Here is a 14,001-nt window from a genome sequence, read left to right as displayed (position 1 = left end):
CAGTAAGGACACCTTAGCATTCGAAGGGACAATCATCATTTAATCAAAGGCAACATCGAGGGACGAGATCATTTTATCATAGGCAACTCGAGGGGACTATGATCTTTATTTCGAAGGGACTATGATGATTTGAATTGAAGGCAGCATTCGCTAAGGTATCCCTACGCTCGAGGGACTTAACTATTATAATCGAAGGCAGCGAAGAGGAGTTACCCTAAAGGTGGGTGTGTGCAACAATCACGTGGGTTAGATTCAGATATTTATCTTTGATTTAGATGAACTAGATTCAATTAATTGTTTTATCACTCCCTATTTTACTAATCACGCAATTAATAGCAGTTATAATATGCGAAAATTAAAATGCGGAAAGTAAAGTCCTACGCTATTACAAGGCTTCGGGATTAGGGGGATACATAGCTAAAAACCCGGGGAAAAGCGGAAAAGTAAAGGCAGAAATATAAACCCTAATTACTATTACAAGAAAACTTTTTGCGACCTATACATATTTTCTAGAATTGAAATGGCAGAAAATAAATAAATAAATAAAATTTAAAAAAAAGTTAAAGGCATGCGACAATCACAGAATAGGAGGTGAGAAGAGAAGATCACAAAGAAATTCAATGTTTAAAGACAAAAGTGGTAAACCTAAACCTTAAAGGTTAACTTAGTGGCTAAAAACCTAAGGGTAAAAAAACCCTAGCTTACAGTTAATGGGCAACACCTACCTAAAGGTTTTCTATAGTTATCTATGATTTTTGAAGTTTAAAGGCTAATCCTACAACTAAATTAATTATTGGTTAGAAACCTAATTAATTAAGGGAAACGCTAATCCTGATTAAATCAAAAGTGAACCCTAATCTTTTAACCTAATTTACCTAATTAATTAAACTAATTACCCTATTTAATTAAATTATTTTAATTTTAACCTAAAAATAATTACTAAATTAATTAAACTAATTATCCTAATTATTCTAAAAACTAAATTCTAATCAAAGTTAATTTTCTAAATATTTAACCTAAAACAAATTAATTTAAATAAATTGACTAACCTAAAAAATAAAAATTTAGTTTAATTAAAAAATAAGTTTTGTTAAAAAAAAAGGGTTAAGTTTTTTTTTTTAAAAAATAATTTAATTAAAAAAGCTTTTAGTTAAAAGGAATAAAAGAAAAGAAAATAAAAATCAAATAAAAGAATAAAAAACCTAGCGCAATTATCCGGTGTGGCGAGGCTCTGAATGTCCACGGTGAGCCTGCTCTCATACCCCAAAATTTACCAGATATAATCCACATCTTCTAATTTATTAAGGGTGTTAAAAATTAAGAGCCATAGGGTTTAATATATCTATTATTAAACTCGACCTCTTATAAAATTCCCTTATAAATCGGTTGAAATAAAATAGGGGTTTGAATAGCAAGTATTTTTGGGATCCAAATAATGGGCCCAATTATTACAAAAAAAATTCTATCATCTTTGGGATGTTATTTGTGTTTCACTAACACTTTGTTTTTTGATTACTATTATTAATTTTATTATTAGTTAGTATTAATATTTTTTAATTTTACTAACTAATTATTGTTGATTTTTAGGATTATCATTAGTTTTCATTATTATTAACTATTATTATTATTAGTAATTAGTATTAGTTATTATTAGGATTATTGTTATTAAATATTATTATTACTAACTATTATTATTAGAATTGGTTTTAGGATTATTAGGTTTAATTTTAGTAGGCCCATTAGGTGTAAGAAAAAAAACCTAAATTGACTAATAAAAGAGGTTTTGTAAAAAAAAAAAACAGAAAGGAGGCTGCAGGCAGGGAGGGGGGAGCCGGAAAAAAAAAGGGACAGCAACAATAAAACTTTTTTTTCCTTTCGTGGACGTTAACAAAAAGATGGGGCTGCCTCCAAGAACCGTAAAAATAACAAGAAAAAAATCAAATTTCGAGTTCGAGCCTACACCCTCCCTAAATCGAATTTAGATACATGTTTATGTTTATAGTCTTCTTTAGAATCTCCCTATACTGTTTAATTTAAGTTTTGATGCAGAAATTGCAATTCACTATTGTTGTGTTTTTTTAGAGTTGTGTTTTAGGATCTATAGTTATAAGTAAAATTGGCACAAACCGATGGTACTAGTGGATTCGGAAGGAAATTTGCGGTTGATATATGTTCTTGTAATTTATTTATTGGCTGTGCTTGTGTGGATTCGGATTTACATGGAAAACAATATTAGTGTTCGCTAACAGTGGAGACGGGGAAGAAGATGCGCTCAGGTTTGTTAATTCAAATGGTCGTTTTTTTGTATATTATATTTCGTCAATATATAATTAGGATTAGAAATTTTTTCGAAATATATAAATTTTTCCTTAAATTAGGATTAGAAATATATAATTAAATTAGGATTAGGATTATAATAATTATTTTTCCGATTGTATTCCCGATTATTCGACTATTTCGAGTAATTTGATTTAATTAATTTTAATTACTTTAAAGCAATAAAAACCCTAGAAAGGTTATATGCATTAGGGTTTGTCCGATCCCATTGCCCATTTGGCGAAACATTAACCTTCGATTAATTCTCTCCTCGACCCGACTAAAGCTATTAGTCGCATTAGACGAGAGATAAAAGAATAAAAATATCAAATCTAAAATACATTCAATTTGCTGCCCGCGACGATCGAATCTATCGATCAGAGTAACCAGCAATGCCCCTTTAATCCGTTAACTATAATGATCAAACCTATTGATCATCGCAACTAACGGTGACATATTAAATCAGGGTTGTACGCCCAAATCTTAAAATACACTAAACCACGACACTACAGATTTTCATCTCTTCAATACTGCGATGTTCAAACTACGATAAGGTAATTCAAAATACCTTGGGAACATTTGCATTTCAAAACTACGATAGGCCATTTAAAAAGCCTCCAAACACCTCCATAATCAATTCTAAGGCGTACAACCCTGTGCCCGAACTACGTTGACTCTGATTCTCCCTAAGGAGATACGTAGGCACTTGGATAACCGAGGCGAGTCCCCTCCCTCAAAACCTCAACTTAGTTCAAATCTCAATTTTCACCCTATTCATTTCCTTAGCTATTAACCTCTATAATTTTAGCCATAAACCTTTATTTTAATATCAAACCTTAGGAAAGGGTTGAGGGTGTCTAACACCTTCCCTCGACCTGAATATAGTATCTTACCCCGATCTCTAAACTGCGTAGGGTTTCCTATTCGCCCTTCAGAATAGGTGGCGACTCTAAAAGTCTATTTTTAGGGCAGGTTGCTACAGCTGGCGACTCTACTGGGGATAACTTAATAGTGAATACTATGCTCCTATAGGTTTTGGCAGGGTTTAGGTTTGGCGCATTTTAGGGTTTGGCAAACTTGCCATTTTTAGGGTTTGGGGGAGGTTCACCTTTATAATAAATATTTTATTTATTTGTTTTGTTTTTTGTCATTGGATTTTTTTATTGAATGTTTTATTTAAAATATTTGATTATATATTATATGCATTGCTGGTTTTTTTTTATGTTGTGTTAAACCCTAAGTGTGGGAGTTAACTTTGAGATCAGGGGGGAATTGAATCGCCTACGAGTCTCATTGATAACTCCACTCGGAGTGGGTTGAGTATTCGGAAATGTCCAAAACGAGGCTTGACTTTGTTGAGGGCAGGACTGGATACTTGGCTGATCTCTCCGAGAACCTACCCCAAAAATTCGAACCTCATGGATAAAATGAGTTGTTCTAAAATCCGAAGAGACAAAAAGTCTCGGAGGCTACGAACAACCCCATGAGACCTTCTAAAACCCCCTATAAAAAGGTAGGCTCCCTAGAGCCGCTACGTCGAACCTATGAACCTATGACTTTTATGCTTCTGTGCTCTTTATATGTTTGCAATTTATATACTTCAAATATCTATGCGTTTCAATTTTGCAGGTATCCTTATGTGTTCCCTAGCTTGTAGGGGCTCTAATTTCTAAGACCACGTCTTTCCCACGAAGGACATCATCATATATGCACTCCCTAGCCCGTAGGGATTTCCCTTTTATACCTTTGTATTTTTACAACAACGTGTCCTTCCCCTGAAGGACATCCTCATTAACGCACGTCGATTGGCTTCACGATGGCCATGAGAGCTGGTAACTGTCTAGAACGGTCAACCCGTGTTTATTCCCGCGCACCCTCTAACTTGTAGGGTTCAGATTTCCATTTATGCGTCTTCAATCCCTAGCCTGTAGGGATTTCACTTCGTCTTATATCGTCCTTAGATAGGCTGCGTTCCACATAGAGAACCTTCCAACGAGGGACAACTTCGTAAGTACACGTCGAACGACCTCTCGATGGTCATGAGACTTGGTGACTGTCTTGAACGGTCATCAGCTGTTACTTTCCGCGTACCTCTTAATCTGAGGGATTCCCATTGGCGTATTATAATCTCAAGCTCGCACGTATGTCACTAGGTTCTAATGTCATCCCTAAATCCACATAGGCTATCCTCAGGATTATTTATCCCGCGCGCTTGCGTTACATATAAGGAGTCATCTTACGCAAAAAAGAAAGGAGTCTTGCATTCGCATTTTCATGCATTCATACATTTACATTTCTATCTTCGCCCGCATCTATACTTACCATGCTAGCCGGTTTCCTACAAACTCGCAAAGAGATCACAAACTATGGAGAAAGGAGAATAAAAGATCTTGGTCTTGCTAAGAAAAAAAGAGGATGTCTTTCACCATGCCTTCCGCATGTCCACGCCTTTTTGCAACAAGATTATACAAAGGTTATCATCGAGCAAGGATCAGTTCAACAAAGAAGTTCCCTCATAGATACACTCAAGAGGTATCTAGTCATTAAGGGGTTCATCTTAGAACACATCAAATCCACAAGGACACTCTACGATAACCTGGGGGCAAGGATTAATCCAACTAGGGCAATACCCTGAACAAAAATGCGTGACTACGATGGAGGGAATGCGACATATGCTAACTCCATACCAAGGGGCAAAAAGGCCATAGGTTTTTCTATCAATCTACAAACTTTGAAGGCTGCAAATGGTGTGGTGCCATCCTTAGAAAAAAAGGCAAAAGAAGTTCAGTCAAAGGAAACTCATGAAGTTCCGATACGACGAAAACCCACCGCTTACAATTATTTCCGACAGGTTTGACGTGCCCAAGGAGAATTCGAGATTACCCTTTTGCTTCTACAAGTCTAGGAACCAAGGAGTAAAGCAAGGTCAACGAACTCACAAAGGAGATTGCCCTTAGGATTAATAGGTTTATCTTTCTAGTTGTAATTCCTACGATCACAAAATGCTATTTGATGTAAAACGTTGTACCTTTTGAATAGTAATTCAATAAAATAATCATGCATGTTTTGAAATCAATTCTTTCGCTCCGCTTTTGCATTACTACGACTTTCCATTTGAAATTATCTTTCAAATTATCACTCCCAATCATTAACAAACTTGAGGGAGAATGACGAATACAAATAACTAAGTCCAGCTAAATATATGCTTTCAAGGTAAGACCGAACCAACGATGTACAGGCATTGTTTCAAATCCCTAAACAGTGGAGGTATAAGGATGTTAATCCCTCGTCACCCCCTCGAGCCAAGAGTTGGAGTTTGCTTCTACTTTTCAAATAAACCTTGATTTTAACCAGGGGTAGGGTAGATTTCAATTAATTCAATGGTGTATTTTGGTTGTCAAGAGAATCAATCAATCCAAGCAAGGATTCAAGCAAGGATTCAAGCAAAGGTTCAAGCATATATTCTTCCTCGCATTCATCCAAGATTGAGGAAGCAATGAAGGTAACATTCACAACATCTTCTTCCTTAACATATCATCCAAGATCGAGGATGTATCAAAATCGAAGCTTACAAATCAGAGTCAACATGGCAGTCACAATATTCAATACCCAAGGATCAATATTTCCAAAGGAGTATTCAAAAAAAGAAGAAGAAAGCGCCCGCTAAGTCAAAACGGAAAATTCCATGAAAACAAAACCAAATGACTTAGGCAAAATTTAGGGCATCCCGATGGATCAAATTCTAAGAAATTGGTTCATGCAAAAATAAGGGATAAAAACAAAGCAAAAGCAAAATACAAAGTACAATCTTGTGACTGCTAAATCATCGAAGCTTCTCATAAACGCTTGGATCACTACAACGTCTTCATTAATGCTTGAATCTCTACTAAGGCTTCTGCTGAACATCGGAACTGAAACGATTCTCTTACAAACAAAGCACATCCATTAGATTAGGCGAATTTTTAGGATTTGGAGAACATCAAGGAGAAAGGGGTGGGATAAATAAAACTTTGAGCCTTATATCCATTGTTTCTTAAAACATGAACCAGGCCAAGTTACAACATTCAAAAGTCCTAATTGAGGCAAGGTTAACCATGAAAGCATATTAAAGCAGGATTTTGTTATACTGACTCCTAAAGTTTGTTAAAACTATTTCTAACCACTACGCTTCTTCAAGCGTTCATTTCTAATCATCCAGTCCTAATTCATTACGGACTTCGATTTCAAAGCTTGCATACGCATCGCATTGGAGTTACTTCTCAAAGGGTACAACGTCATCTACGAATATACACTTAGCATCGAGGAGATATTGAAATTGGTTAATCAAAGGCGATCACTTCTAATAAAGACTCTAGAATGGGGGAACCACATCTAGGGGGTTCTCCTAAACAGGGGCAAAATTTCAAGGATCACAGGGGCATGCAATCAAACTTCCTATTAACTAGGGGCATTCATCCTAAGGTTCAATCGATTTGGGCCACATCTCGAAGCAATCAGGGGTATGTCAAACATGGGAAGAATTCAAATTCAAAAGGATAGAACACTGTGGATAACCCTCCATATCCCGGAGATAAAGGGCATACCCTTCAATCTAAACGTCTAAGCATATGACAAGGTTATTTCCTGGGGCACTTCCCTCATAAGCATCTTTTTTCACGAAAATATTGGGGCAATGGATACCAAATCCATAAGACGCACAACAAAAGGAAAAGGCGTCTTCATGATTTACAACCTCGTATCAATCTTTCTCCTAAGTTCAAAAAATAGGTATTGGGAAGTCGCGCCAGCATCACACCCCACCTCATCTAACAACCTTACAACATCAATGAACTATACACGCTTTTGGTTATCAATAACCTATGATTGGAGCGTCATGCAAATATACATAGGTCATGCATTACATACATTGGTTGATACATCACACTGCACCTTTTTAGGTTGTCTTCTTTAAGACATCTTTTCCAAGAACCTTTCTAGGTAGACTTTTCTAAGATATTCATTGTCATTCCAAGAACCTTTTCAGGTGGTCTTTTTAAGACATCTCTCAGCCTTTCCAAGTGGTCTTCTCTAGAAAAATTGTCACTCTTTTCTACGAACCTTTTCAGGTAGTCTTCTTTAAGACAGTCATTGTCATTTCCAAGAACCTTTTTAGGTAGTCTTTTTTAAGACATTCTTTTCTACGAACCTTTCTAGGTGGTCTTTTCTAAGACATTCATCATCGATTCCATAAACCTTTTCAGGTAGTCTTATAGAAGACATTGCTTCGTTCCACTCATTATATCAATCGAAATATGCATGAGCATGAGCATTATCCCACATCCAATTCAAAACTCTGGTACTAAAGCATATCGTCCACCTGCTTCCGGTAACCTTACCGATGCTAGTAACCTTACTGAGATATCTTTCAAATCATCTGATTGATGCTTTCCGGTAACCTTACCGATGACTAGAAACCTTACGGAGATATTCACCCTAATCACCTGATTGATGTATTCCGGTAACCTTACCGATGATAGCAACCTTGCTGTTCATTTCACTCATAATACAGACATACGCATTAGCATATGCATATCATCTAGGGCATTCACATACTACATATCACAGAGGTCTAATTTTCATTAGCAATCCAAATCATTTCAAAGTCCAGTTCTTGTCCTGGCAAGCCATTTAAACGTCCAGTTCCCGTCCTGGAAAATCATTTCAAAGTGCAGTTCTTGCCCTAAAAAGTCACATCAAAACCCAGTTCCTGCCTGGCAAACAATCAAAATCCAATTCTCGTTTGGTAGTCAGTTCCTGTCTGACTGGTACATGAAAATCCAATTCTCGTTTGGTAGTTAGTGCCCGTCTGACTGTTACATCAAAATCCAATTCTCGTTTGGTAGTCAGTTCCCGTCTAACTGGTACATGAAAATCCAATTCTCGTTTGGTAGTTAGTGCTCGTCTGACTGTTACATCAAAATCCAATTCTCGTTTGGTAGTCAGTTCCCGTCTGACTGGTACATGAAAATCCAATTCTCGTTTGGTAGTCAGTTCCCGTCTGACTGTTACATTAAATCCAATTCTCATTTGGTAGTCAGTTCCTGTCTGACTGGTACATGAAAATCCAATTCTCGTTTGGTAGTCAGTTCCCGTCTGACAGTTACATTAAATCCAATTCTCGTTTTGTAATCAGTTCTCGTCTGGTAATGTTCCAATTCCCGTTTGGAAGCTATCATTTAGTCCCAAGCTTCATGTCAAATTTTGGGGTCTTCCGGTATTTAATAACCCTTCGATCAAAGAATAATTAAATAGGGGCAGCTGTCATACCCCAAAATTTACCAGATATAATCCACATCTTCTAATTTATTAAGGGTGTTAAAAATTAAGAGCCATAGGGTTTAATATATCTATTATTAAACTCGACCTCTTATAAAATTCCCTTATAAATCGGTTGAAATAAAATAGGGGTTTGAATAGCAAGTATTTTTGGGATCCAAATAATGGGCCCAATTATTACAAAAAAAATTCTATCATCTTTGGGATGTTATTTGTGTTTCACTAACACTTTGTTTTTTGATTACTATTATTAATTTTATTATTAGTTAGTATTAATATTTTTTAATTTTACTAACTAATTATTGTTGATTTTTAGGATTATCATTAGTTTTCATTATTATTAACTATTATTGTTATTAGTAATTAGTATTAGTTATTATTAGGATTATTGTTATTAAATATTATTATTACTAACTATTATTATTAGAATTGGTTTTAGGATTATTAGGTTTAATTTTAGTAGGCCCATTAGGTGTAAGAAAAAAAACCTAAATTGACTAATAAAAGAGGTTTTGTAAAAAAAAAACAGAGAGGAGGCTGCAGGCAGGGAGGGGGGAGCCGGAAAAAAAAAGGGACAGCAACAATAAAACTTTTTTTCCTTTCGTGGACGTTAACAAAAAGATGGGGCTGCCTCCAAGAACCGTAAAAATAACAAGAAAAAATCAAATTTCGAGTTCGAGCCTACACCCTCCCTAAATCGAATTTAGATACATGTTGATGTTTATAATCTTGTTTAGAATCTCCCTATACTGTTTAATTTAAGTTTTGATGCAGAAATTGCAATTCACCATTGTTGTGTTTTTTTAGAGTTGTGTTTTAGGATCTATAGTTATAAGTAAAATTGGCACAAACCGATGGTACTAGTGGATTCGGAAGGAAATTTGCGGTTGATATATGTTCTTGTAATTTATTTATTGGATGTGCTTGTGTGGATTCGAATTTACATGGAAAACAATATTACTGTTCGCTAACAGTGGAGACGGGGAAGAAGATGCGCTCAGGTTTGTTAATTCAAATGGTCGTTTTTTTTATATTATATTTCGTCAATGCTGTAAAATCAGCGAATAGCGAATGCTTAAGTGGAGAAGCCATGCGTCATAAGGTCTTGGTATGTTAGGGAGGGGATTCGATCCTCACTCCCTACATTATTTTGTGGAATTTCTTTGGTTCTTCCTATTGGCAGATCCTGCGCGACGATCCTCCACACCCATATCATGCATCCTCAGATCTGGGCCATTGGACAGCCAGCAAACAAGATCTAACGTCCTAGGAGCGTAGGTGCACCATGGGTATTCAAAGATCAGTCACACAGGATTGCATCCCAGGTTTCTTTTACTTTTTTAACATTATTTACATATTGTTTATATAATTGTTTAATTATAAATATGTTTATATATATATATATAAATTTTTTTTCTTAAATTAGGATTAGAAATATATAATTAAATTAGGATTAGGATTATAATAATTATTTTTCCGATTGTATTCCCGATTATTCGACTATTTCGAGTAATTTGATTTAATTAATTTTAATTACTTTAAAGCAATAAAAACCCTAGAAAGGTTATATGCATTAGGGTTTGCCCGATCCCATTGCCCATTTGGCGAAACATTAACCTTCGATTAATTCTCTCCTCGACCCGACTAAAGCTATTAGTCGCATTAGACGAGAGATAAAAGAATAAAAATATCAAATCTAAAATACATTCAATTTGCTGCCCGCGACGATCGAATCTATCGATCAGAGTAACCAGCAATGCCCCTTTAATCCGTTAACTATAATGATCAAACCTATTGATCATCGCAACTAACGGTGACATATTAAATCAGGGTTGTACGCCCAAATCTTAAAATACACTAAACCACGACACTACAGATTTTCATCTCTTCAATACTGCGATGTTCAAACTACGATAAGGTAATTCAAAATACCTTGGGAACATTTGCATTTCAAAACTACGATAGGCCATTTAAAAAGCCTCCAAACACCTCCATAATCAATTCTAAGGCGTACAACCCTGTGCCCGAACTACGTTGACTCTGATTCTCCCTAAGGAGATACGTAGGCACTTGGATAACCGAGGCGAGTCCCCTCCCTCAAAACCTCAACTTAGTTCAAATCTCAATTTTCACCCTATTCATTTCCTTAGCTATTAACCTCTATAATTTTAGCAATAAACCTTTATTTTAATATCAAACCTTAGGAAAGGGTTGAGGGTGCCTAACACCTTCCCTCGACCTGAATATAGTATCTTACCCCGATCTCTAAACTGCGTAGGGTTTCCTATTCGCCCTTCAGAATAGGTGGCGACTCTAAAAGTCTATTTTTAGGGCAGGTTGCTACACCTGCGCATCCTGAAACGTTGGATCTGAAGCTGGAGAGATCTTAGGGCTGGAACGTGGAGGGAGCATCATGCGCGCGTGGGTGAGAGCACACCAGATCCGTCTAGACCTTCAAGCGAGGACGCACACTTTTTTTGTTTGAATCTGGCCAATCAGGTGACGCCACACATCGTCTTCTTCCCTGCAACCGTAGCTAAAGCCTTTACCCACAGTCAAAGCGTGGCCATAGCTTTTACCTACGAATTCCTTCTGTAGACAGAATACCTGCATATGTAAAAACACTACACGCACACTATAAATTTCAATTAAGATCACAGGATAATTCGTCTTGATCCCCTGAACGTGAATATGTCCTTAATTTTGCCTAATTTTGTCTATTTCGCAAAGCCCCAATCTTGAAGCTATGAACCCTATCAATGGTGAATGCTTCGTTTGGCACCTAAGCTTCAATCAAACCATCCAGATAGTATCGAAAACTCAAGACAAACATAATTACATGGTTAAATTCAATTAAATATGCATGAAAGTTTGAAATCGAAATCAAAACAAAAGAGTGTGAACCGTGATTATGTTTTTACGTTTATGGATGTGGGAATGACTTGTGAATGTCTAGAATGAATCAGAGAAGATTGAGGAACGTATTGGAACACTTTGTTTGGCCTGAATCGATCTAAAACTTTGACTCCTAATTGCTTGAATGGCAAATATTTTTTGAGCTTCTTTAGGGTTCTTGGAGGCTGCAATTCGTGTCCTCTGCATCTGAATAAGTTACCTACTTATAATAGAATATATTAGGGCAACAAAATTGTACTGAATCTTTTTGAATCATGAAATTGCAAGTTGATTGAAACTTGATTTTCAATTTTCCAAAATTGGCTCAATCTTCCTCCATCTCTTTCCAATCTCTTAATTACGAGATCTCCCTCAAATATATGATATTGGATGATTGATTTTGATTGGAAACCAAAACCAAATCAAATTTTCATATTTTTCTTCAATTATTTGATCAAATTGATTTTTAATGAATAAAAAAATTCACATAAAATCCAATAATCCCAAATAATTCGTGGCATTCAGATTGGATCTCTTGGGTCACTTTAGGAACAAGATTGGGTCATAAAAAGTTGGGCCTCTTTGCAAGAAAATTCATTTTGAACCTCATTTGCTTCACATTTTTTTACCAAAAATTTACCAACTTTGACAAAGCACATCTCGCTCAATTTTTAGGGTATGGAAGTGTTCTAGGACTTTTTGGAAAGCTCAATATGTCAACTACAAGCCACCTTGGAACCTTATTTGCATTTGGAGATTTTATCTTGTTGATGTTGGCTTTGACAAAAACTGCTTTTGGTTGACTTTCAAAAAGGAACTGTAATGTTTTGGATCATATCTCCCAAATGAAGCATTTTTGGCCTTGGATTTAGAGAGGAAAAGTTGTAGATAATTAAATTTACTTCAAAATAGGCTTTGGTTGGGAAATTTATGATGTTCCATGTGAAAGTTATGGCTGGTCAACGTTCAGTTGACTTTTAGGTCCAAAACCCTAATTTAGAAACTTTGAGTTTTGTTGATTTCTGCATTTTTCTTGATGAATCATGATTAACCCTTGATCAAATGATGAATGTTACTTCAAAATGTTGATGTTGACCAAAAATCAGGAGTTTTGACTCTATGTTGACCTTAGTTGACTTTCAGGTCAAACTAGTCGACTGTTGACTATTTGAGCCATTGACTGACTAATATTGTGAATCAGAGCTTGCAACTTGGAATGAGGATACTTTGAAGCATATGAGAGGCCATGAAATCCACTTGAGGCATCAGAACTTGATTTTACTTGGAGAGAGACAAAACCCTAATTCAGAGGTATTTGTTTAGGAGAAGATATGCATGCTTCCTTCTTGTGTAGCTCTGAGCAATTGGAGATCTTTGAGTGTAAGGAGACTGTTTGTTTTAAAATATGGTGGGCAAATTTTGGGTTATGACACTCTCCCATGCTTCAAAGAACGTCTCACCATTCGTCTACCTAAAGCAGGTAATTTGGTTACTTAACTGTGCCATTTTTCTAGGCGAGAAGTACATTGCAAGGAACACTTTCTTTAATTTATTCCATGTAGTTAAGGAATTTGACAGTAGGGACTATAGCCACGCTCATGCTCTGTCCCATAGAGAGAAAGGAAATAAACACAGTTTAACAGCCTCAGAGTCGACACCGTTTCTTTTCAGCATATCGATGAACTGCACAAAGATGAATAAGTGCAGGTTTGGATCCTTTGTTGGGTTACAGGAGAACTGATTCTACTGCACTATCTGCAGCAGAGAGGGTTTTAACTCGAAGTTGCAAGCCTGGATTGCAGGATTAACAATACTTGAGCGGGGTTCATCCTCAGAGGGATGGCGAAATCCTTGAGTGGGGAGTTATCATTTTCCGCCATTTCAAGTTGAATTCCATGAAGTTGGCGTCTAACACGTAGATAGCACTCAATTGTTGATTCGTTGGACTAGAATTGCGGTGCTATGAGTTCTTTGTATACAACGGATACGAGAGAAAAACTAATTGAAATAGGAAGAATGCTTTTGTCTATACGCTTTAATAACATAACTACAATATTGATGAAATTGGTCCGCGACAACGGTGCTAAATATTTGATAGGCCGCAATTGCACGACTTTATCGGTTATAGTATAAAAGATTACCGAAATTGAAAATCTATTAATACAGTGTTTATCTAAGGCTACACTTATAGTTTGATTTGCGCGAAATTGAAAATACGAGTTTAATTCAAATTTTAATAACGGGAAACCGAAACATGGATTCTATCTTATAAATTTCAGCTTATTTTTATAATGAGAAAAAAAATTTTGCAGAAAAAACTGAGTTAAAGGTACCGTCTGCTTTCGCGTGTCCGATACCAGATTTCTAATTCGTAATCGCCCGCTGTCGCGTGATTCAAGTTATTAATTTGAAATCCCTTTAAGAAAATAATAATTTCTTATTTAATTATAAGCGTTTCCACTTTTTAAAATAAAA

General features: G+C 36.0%; 1 pseudogene; it reads left to right on the top strand.

Annotated features, from left to right (window-relative positions):
• Positions 1–12,926: 12,926 nt before the first annotated feature.
• LOC131642618 (small nucleolar RNA R71) lies at positions 12,927–13,027 on the top strand (annotated as a pseudogene).
• Positions 13,028–14,001: the final 974 nt, after the last annotated feature.

The sequence above is a fragment of the Vicia villosa genome, unplaced genomic scaffold, assembly GCF_029867415.1.
Source record: "Vicia villosa cultivar HV-30 ecotype Madison, WI unplaced genomic scaffold, Vvil1.0 ctg.005439F_1_1, whole genome shotgun sequence".
Classification (NCBI taxonomy): Eukaryota; Viridiplantae; Streptophyta; class Magnoliopsida; order Fabales; family Fabaceae; genus Vicia; species Vicia villosa.
This window is presented reverse-complemented; position numbering and strand designations above follow the sequence as displayed.